The 9,398-nt window shown below is 38.1% G+C and overlaps 1 protein-coding gene across 1 annotated transcript in view; it reads left to right on the top strand.

Moving 5' to 3' along the window:
- Positions 1-4,192: 4,192 nt before the first annotated feature.
- col8a1a (collagen, type VIII, alpha 1a) overlaps positions 4,193-9,398 on the top strand; it is a 12,780-nt gene continuing 7,574 nt past the window's right edge. Inside the window, exon 1 of the mRNA XM_016669070.1 lies at positions 4,193-4,272. The gene's annotated coding sequence lies outside the window, so the exon portion shown is untranslated. The remainder of the gene's footprint in view (positions 4,273-9,398) is intronic.

Raw genomic sequence — 9,398 nt, 5'->3', positions numbered from 1 at the left:
ACGATGGAGGAAATGGTAAGGTTGGACAATCATCTTCAAAATGCAGAGAGGCGATCCTGAGGCCACCAAGATGGATCTAGTCAACAGGCCGTGTCTAGAAATTCTGTCCATAAAGATTATCAACAGAATCAGTAGCAATAGATAACCTGACGGAGTCCAACTCTCACCAACAAACGAGACCAGCTTACAGCAGTGGAACTGTAAAATATATTCTATATTATTATTCCCCGCTGCCCTTGGACATGCATGCCTTCACTGCCTTTAAGAAGCCCAAAACATCTGTCGCTGATTTCTCATGACATTTTTCATCTGATTGTCCAACCTTACCATTTCCTCCATCGTTTGGCACTCTACTGAAAATGTTACTATGCTAATCATGAGGTCAGAGTATTAATATTTAATATATGGCAACAGGCGAATTAGAAACACAAGTATCAGGATCTCCCACATTCCCAGAATATGCAGCATGTAGTACATGGCTGCTCTTAGAGCGGTGAATATTATTATTCATATACCAGATTTTTAAAGCTAATTTGCTAATTTCTTGGTCTGTCAAAATCTTTTGGCACAACAGACGTCATTGTTTTGGTAAGCAGATTATAATGCATAAGACTGTAAGTAAGTTGGTCCTCAAATGATTTACCAGAATGAACATACAGTGTCCACTATAATGAGACTTCTTTTCTTCCAGTAATTAAAGATATTAGAGGGATGTCTTGTTGCCTTCCTGGCCATGTCTCGCTAAAAAAAAGAGGATATTAATATATTACATTATATAAATTGAATGTCTTGAAATTTTCATTGTAGCTTTGCAAAGGCGCAACAGGTTAAAATACCAAAAGTGTAACAAGAAAGGAACTGATTATACTGGAGTTGAAAAGCATAATACGACCCCAACGATGTACTTGTTCTTGGCAAATGTTCTCTACTGGCTGAGTGACATCATACAGAGCTAAATAACAGCTCACTCTTTTGAAAAGATAAACTCGTGTTTCATCACAGAGCATATAAATAAATGGCTAATGATCCAGGCTGATAAGGTGGATCATTCACAACTATTGTAGGACGTCTAAATTCCACAACTCTGTGCCTGAAGATGAGGCGACACAGACACTTTTAGATGTTTGCTTCTGTTTGCCAGGCAAATTCCAGCATTGGCTCATGGTAAAGAGGAGCGGAGCAAGGAATGCTGGAGCCTTACCAGCTCCTCAACATAAACTCATCTGAAAATGTGACCAAGCTACGGTTCGGCAACTCATAAACTGCTATGAAAAAACTCAGCGTTGCTTTACTATAGGTTGAGTAGTAAAGCAGTGGGTCGAATGAACACTTTTGCGTCTTCAAAAATAAATTTCACGGCACACTGCATCATATCGCCTAATATCCATAGATCCCTTGCCCTTAACTATGACAGTTTTAGGGCTTGTACCGTTGAGGTTTTGTATTTGCCTGTATAACAAGGTGATCGTGTAAAAGTGCCATGATGAGGTGTGGTGACTCAAATGCAGAGAGAGCAAGTAGATGAAGAATGTTTAAGGAAAAACAATGAACAAAAACAGGAATCCAGGAGCAAAAAGTCAGCAGGGAAGTAACGGGATTTAACATGAGGAACCAGCAAGGAAACACGGCTGGTCTGCTTAAAAACAGAAACTAAGGAACACAGAATAATAACGAAACTAAAATCAATAAATCAAAACACAAAACAACTCCAAAGAACATGAGAGCATATTTCATGCTTCCTTAAGTGTCAGAAAAGTAACCTTTAAGACACTGTTTGTCCGCTTAGGATTGGGCAGCTGCCTGGGCGGGTCCACATAAATAACTGTGAATGTTACTGAGGACTGAACACGTTAGATCCATGTAAATATTTCAGAAGAAATTGCATTTATTATTGCCTTTTACTATTGTCACACATTTTGCACTATTGTGGCTCCCAGATAGAGTGCAAAATGAAACTTGTAAAGACTGCGTAACATATCTTTTCACAGTTTTCTTAAATAATACCAATTAACTCCAGTCCTTACAAATACTTAGGAGTTTTCAAAATAATTAACCGCTTAAATACCAGTTTTAGCAATAAGCCTTGCAATTTTGTTTTTGCAAAAATAAATAAATAAATAAATAAATAAATTGACAAACAGATTTATCCATATGTATATGAGAAAGTCTAAATTTCTAGACATTTTATTCCTTTGTTTAAATGGTGATGACTGATCTGAAAATGCTAATAGGCTAATTGATGTTTTTCCAACTTATAGTTTCATTTTAGGCTTTGTGATGAAAATAGGTAGCACAGGTGGAAACAACAAGACATGTCTGACTTGGTAAAACAAGGTTAACAAAGCAATAGTATAATAAGTTTCATTCTTCCTATTGGAAATAAACTGTTCAGTGTTGGGGAAGATGCAAGATATGTATTACTTATTTAAGAAACTTTTTCTTTTGTTCTGCTAAAATTGTTGCGTAGGGGACAAAGCCTGTTAATCACCACCGTTGAAATGTGCAGACGCATGAAGACTCAAGCCTCAGGAAGTCGCATGATCCGAACTGGTTCGGGTTTTCTTTCATGTGCTGCAGGACGGATGGTGTGAGGCTGTTTTAGGCCCATTGAGGCTTCATTAGGAGAACGGGAAGAGGACTGAAGCACGAGGACAAACACACACACAGCTCATTACCCCCTGTCTGCCGTGTTCCTTTCACACAGCACCTCAAAATGTACGTCAGCAAAGTGTCTCACAGAAGTGCATTTATAGTATTTCTTTGAGCTTCGTGTTTGCAGGTAGAACCGACATAAGAACTGCACTGCTCCATTTAGCGGCATATGGAAACTTGATTCTTTGACTAAAAAAAAAAAAAAAGTACACAATCCATGCTGTTGGAGCAATTAAAGCCAAACCAATCACTTCCACACAATTGTTTTTTGCTTTTTCCATCAAGAAGAAGAAAAATGTTTACCAATAAAATGGCCCGTTACGTTAGCATCCATTAACTTCCAAATCGGGCCTAAATCAGTTCCTCTGACTAAGCTGGTGGCTGGTTTTTGGTGATGCAATCAGACAGTCGCCCTTTTACACCCTGGCGTGAGTTTGGAGCCTCTTGTATTCACACACACGCCGAGACACAACCAGGACATTAAGTTAGTCATCAGAATTAAGACAAAGACGCCATCTCTTAAACAGTGTTGAAATAAGAGTGTTTATTGTACGTGAAACAGAAAAGCAGCGCATGAGCCGCACCTCACGCACATTCACACTGTATATATTTAGTCTGTCTGACACGTCAGAGTTAGAGAGATGTCAAAAAGGAAGTTGTTGTACCCGGGTGTTAAAGCCTGCCCTGGAAAGACTCTGTCGTCAGAGGATGACAAAGACCCTCAGAGGAGAAGTATATTTTCAGTCTGAGGCTGAATGTTCCACCGAGATGAAGCTGATTGGCTTTTTTTTTCCACACAAGAACATAAGTTTCCCATTGACTTATTCTTATTTTTATGTCGATGTGATTGAAATGTCTTACAGATCTCATCCAATCAAAAATGGCTTTCTTTATTCTTTTCTTTAAATTACTCCCGTTTTAATGTAGAGTTACAGCCTTGCAAGAATGGAACAAAAAGTCAAAGATGCAAAACAACAAAAATGCTATACTTAATAAGAGTAGCATGTAAATAGTTTGTTGGAATCATCCTTTATTGTTATAAATGATTAATTACAGCTTTGATCATAAGGTGTAGAAGTACAGATCATTATTATACTATTTGTAACTTAAAGGATATGTTTCATATTCATTGTAGTACAATAGTTCTTTAATTAAATGAGTTACAGCAACATTTAATCTCCCTTTGGGCTCAATAAAGTATTTTTGAATTATGCAATTCTTCTGCTACTTGTGTTTTTGTTTTTCTTTATGTTTTTCTCCCCAGCTTTTCTAGACTTTTCTTCCACTGCATTCAGTGTTCAACTTATTACATAGTTAACAAGAAAATACTCATGATTCATCATCGTCGTCCTCTGTGTTTGCTTACCAAGCAGATGTGAACATGTTTTGTCGCCATAAATTATGGTCCAGCATATTTTTGGGGATATTGTATTTACTCTTGTCCGATCTGTCCGATCTCCCACCCACCCCAGAGACTCCACCCTGCAGCAGATAAAAGCTCTGTCCACAAGGTGAGGGTTTCTTATTGGCACATCCGCCAGGAGAGGCTCTCTCTGGCTGCTGTTTTCTCTCTTAGTGTGATTGGAGTGATTATTTCCCCATAAACTGGTTCCTCAGAAGGTAGGCTCTGCACCTTATTTAGCTCATCTTGTGTTTGTTCTGATTTTTTAATTTTTTTTTATTTTTGCCGTATTTAATTGGGCTGCATGAATGTTGGCTTTAATACATTTAACTTTCAGATCTATTATAACTACATGTCTGTTCCATATTTAATCACAGTTTAAATTATTTTTTTTCTTATTTAAATGTATATTCTTTGGAATCATCTTTCATTAACCGATGAAGGTTGAATCTTTAATACTGCTACATTCACTTTATCTTTCTAAAGAGGAATAATCCACTTGATATAGCTACATCAAAATTAACAACTTTTAAGAATTTACTCCTGCTATTTGGTCTATTTTCAAAACAAAAAGCTCTGAAAGACTTTAGAAATTTGATCTTTAGCTGTGCAGCAGTAAGTCTCCACATCATCATGCAGAAACCAAGGCAGAACGTCTCCTAACCCAGACTGGAGTCTTTCAGGCTGCTTCATGACACAAACAACTATATGCATCCATGTCTGTGTGTCAGAGAGAGAGAGAGAGAGAGAGAGAGAGAGAGGATGTGCTTGAAGGCAAATATTCATTCAGTTCCGTCGAATGCGTGCATGTGTGCAGAAAGTTGAAGCCAAACTGACAGATGAATGCGACGGGGGCGAGAGCAGCAGTTTGGTGAGAAAAACTGCAGAGTAAACAGCGCCGCTAGCCTGCAGGATCTCTGTCTCTTCCAACCGATATGCTGTATAATGTTCTCTTTCTCTGGCATGTCTTACTTTTTCGTCAGTCGCAGCTTCCCAAATCCTTCATGACGGGGTTAGAGTCCTATTGAAGGCTTCCGATTTAAGACAGAACGCACCAACTGAGACCTAAGCGCTGATGGTGCTCTGATCCAGTTTTTGGGATAGTTAAAATACACATACTTTGATTGGAAACCTGTCCTAACAGAGAATGGGTCTGCCACCTACTGGCCAACCCGACCACATTTATGAAAAATTTCTTCAAACCCACATGGCTGCCTGGCCATCAGCCAGAAATGCGTTGCCTCCCCTGCTACAGTATGACAACCTTGAATGTAAAAAATAAGTAAATAAATAAAATGAGTAGGTATTGGTGACTTCAGTTAGTATCTAAGGACTTTTATAAACTGTATTGTTTTGATAATGGGAGGAAATTGCCTGGCATAACTGGCTATGTCATTTCTGTATTGAAACTGATGCTTTCTATTGTTATTCTGTTTCAAAAGCATCAACTTTTTATGCGGCAACTTTTTTTTTCCATTCATGTTTGAAGATCTCTCTGTGTGTAATAAATCTATCCAATATGTAAGTTTCACTTTTTAGACAAATTACTGGGATAAATTAACATTTCAATAACATTTTAAGTTATTTAGGTGCTCCTGTATACTTCTTGATGCGTGGAAGAGTTATACAGAAAACATAGTCTTAAATTATCCTCTAAAATACATTTTGGTAATTTCACATTAATGGTTTTTGTTCTTGTCTTTCTTTACTCGTCTTGCTTTGATTCACATCTGCGTATTATGGACTGATGTGTGTATTAATCTGAATATATGAACCGTCCTGCAGGGATTAAGACCTTAAATTGTTTTGCTGCTTCTCTTCAATAACACATAACCTTTGAAACTGATTATTTGCTTGTACAACATTGCAACCCCCATGTTTGCATTATTCAGTAACAACCAGAAACACACAAAGGGCCTAAGGAATGCCATGAAGAACAAGACTGATGGCAGGGAAAGGATAGGGGGGAGAAAGGGAGGCAAACATTTAGCTAATTTAGCTGCACAGCTGTGACAGCGTGTTTGGAGGAGCTGCGTTCCAATAGTATGCGCATAGTATTTGTTTGAGTCAGAAAGTTTCTGACGTGACTTGGGCATGTGTTAATTTTACGAGGTACTCTGTGCTAAACGCTGCATTCAGGAAGATAAGGGGCTACAAATGTTTTGTTTTTTTATCCTCTCACCAAGAAACCACAACTAAAGGCCACTTGAGATTAAGAGTTTTAGCAAAAGAAAAACAAAAACATGACAAATAGTTTTTGGTGCAGAGAGGACATCGTGGTGCTTTGGATGATACGGATAAGGGATAGCACAGCACTTTTGAAGTGAGGTTTTGTTAAAAAGTCAAGAGGATTTGATATTTCACCTGTACTAGAAAACAAACCATTTTTCCTTTCACCAAGCAGAAAAGCAAAAATATTACATCAGTTTATGAAAGTGTTATTTCATTCATTTTTTACACCGCCTTACATTTCAATTAGGTATTTACTCTGACCAGAAGCATTGGCAGACACTATTCTATTAATCTAGAGATCCTCATCAGGTTTACATTTCTTTCTTTGTAGAAAGAAGACAATGATCATTTTCAAAGGAAATGGAGGTTGGAGGTGGTGCAACACCAATAAGCTTCCTGTTTGAAACACCTATTGAGAACAGAACATGTCAAGTGTTTTCTTTCAGAGCAAAAAGACAAGATAGAGTAAAAAATTATATAAAAACATTTACTGAAACTGTTATGTTGTTGTTGGCCACTTAATCTGACCAGAAACACTTTATATGTCCTGTTTTCAGTACATATAAGGTGGCTGATTATTGATTATTGTTTTCTCCGTCTGAGTTTGGAGCACAGAGGCTCCAACCTCATTTGCTTTGGGGAGATCTTTGGAAGAACCGTGGTGGTTTGTTAAATTGAAGTTGTATTAAGATGTTAAAAGTCTGCTTCAGTCTTGCCCCTCTGTTTGTCAACATGTTAGCTTCATCTACCAGGACCATCCCTTCTGAATCTGAGCTAAAGGAAGACACCAAGAGTTATTTACTAATCTACAAAGAGCCACAAAGACCCTGACCTGTACCCTCAAGTAGATTTTAATTTTTGTCTATATTCAACTTAGGTTACATATATTAAATAATAAATTTAGAAAGCATTTCTGTGCTCACATTTCATCACCTCTGGATTTTTGAGACCTTTTCCTCGTCTGTTTGCGAACCAAGCTGTCCTGTGACCTCCTTTGCCATCTGTGAGTTAGTAACTTATCCAGAGGATTTTTTTAAAGCAAAAAAAGGCCACGGAGGGCAAGAACCGGACATTTGCAACTCTGAGCTAGCACACGGGAAACACAGAGACAGGGAGAACAGTCTGTCTCACAATGGGACAGGGTTTCTGGAGACAAATGGAATCTGGGATTAATATATATTTCCCTTGTTGAACTTCACTGTCTCGTGTGAACATGACTGCCACATTCATCCGCTGAGATCTGATGTGAAACACTTTAATTCGATATAAATTGATATTTTCAGTGTGTCATGCTAAGAGCTGAGTGATGAGGAATGAAGCCTATCAATTATTTTAGCTACAAATGCTCATTTGAGAAAATTTACATACCAAACCTGAAAAAATAAACCTGCGCTGTGCAAAGTTACGTGATGGAAAGAGAGAAACATTTCACATGGGAATGTTTTTTTCAAACATTACTGTTTTTGAAGGAAACATCTGTCTTGGATGCTTAAATTGGTTGCTTGCATTTCCATATTGACCATTTAGTCACAAGGTCATGAATCATTATGGTTCTGCTGAGCTGCTAATGTTTTCAGTGATTTAATAAGCATCATTTCTTACTTTCCCTCCCTTCTTTCTGTTCACCCACAGCACATTCATGTGACATAGAAAATATGTGATATTTTGCTGAAGCTTCAACCTCTGAGCTACATTTTTAACTGTTTTAGTGATTCAAGAGAATATGTTCTTGCAGTATCAATATTTGGAGCAGAGTATCTGAACGTTAACCTTCATCGTTTGCTGAATGTTGATCACAGAATCCAACTTAAATCTACATGAACTGATTTATAAACAGGGAAAACGGTGGAGTGGATAAATATAATTAGCTTCCTCACATGCTGCTCTGAAAATAAGCTTGGTTAACTAATAAATAGCAATGGAAGCTAACATTTATTCATTTGGCTAATTTCCAGTATTCAAGTGCGTATTAATACAATGACAAGGCAAGCAATTGTTGCTGTCAATTAAATTATGAAGGGTTAGAAAGGCCATACTCAAAGATTTTGAAGTCCATTGTTCTGCTGTGAGGAAGATTATTCTCTAGTCAAAAATGTTTAAAGCAGTTTTCAGTTTTCTCTGGAGTGGGTGTCTAAAATTTCCCAAGATTTGCTGCGCAAGGCTTAAAGAAAATGTAAGCATGTAAGACCTACATAAGGGGTGCCAGGATCAGTTTACAAGAGCTACCAACACACCTGAATAAAATTTTGATTGGCTACTATTTTATTTTTTTGGTTTGGGGGTTTAAGAGACTAAAGATACAGAAAAAATACAAGTTAATGCTTAGGGTGTTGAGATTTATGCAGCAGAGTTATTCCAAAGGTTGTTGTTTTTTAAAAAAAAATCTGATTTTCTTTAATATTTTCAACTTTTCAGTTAATTCATAAAGGCTAAATGCACATTATATATGAAATACATTTAGAAATTATTAATCAAAAGCTCTGTCTGGAAGAGCATGGCCAGGGTTGTCTGTAATCTTTTATATATATGACTCAATGCCACACACTTGGATCATTGAATGCTTAGAGATGTACAACATCAATAGGACTCTAAGAGCTTTCATTGCAAACTCAATGGGGCTGTGGAAAACCACCCTTGAAGCCAACTGCAAACCACTTGCACAAGTGTCCATCAAATGTGGCATATACCAAGGAGATGCTCTGTCCCCACTGCTGTTCTGCATAGGCCCGAACCCCCTCAGCCAAATCATCAACAAGACTGGCTACGGATACCGACTCAAGAATGGGGCCACAATCAGTCACCTCCTCTACATGGATGACGTCACTTGGTATTGCTACATCCACCACAACGGCTTTCCTCTGTTCTTTATCCACCACCACAATGTCCGTTTGGGACAGGATCTTAGACCAGTCATTCTCCATCACCTTTGGGGGTGTTCCCCACTTTGACCTTGGGGTTTCCAGTCCATATTCTGCACAGATGTTCCTGTACACTATGCCCGCCACTTGGTTATGTCGTTCCATGTACGCTTTCCCTGCCAGCATCTTGCACCCTGCTGTTATGTGCTGGACTGTCTCAGAGGCCTCCTTGCACAACCTACACCTTGGGTCTT

This window comes from Poecilia formosa, unplaced genomic scaffold (genome assembly GCF_000485575.1).
Source record: "Poecilia formosa unplaced genomic scaffold, Poecilia_formosa-5.1.2 Scaffold19, whole genome shotgun sequence".
Taxonomy (NCBI): Eukaryota; Metazoa; Chordata; class Actinopteri; order Cyprinodontiformes; family Poeciliidae; genus Poecilia; species Poecilia formosa.
Note: the sequence above shows the minus strand (reverse complement) of the source record. Positions and strands in the feature narration are given on the sequence as shown.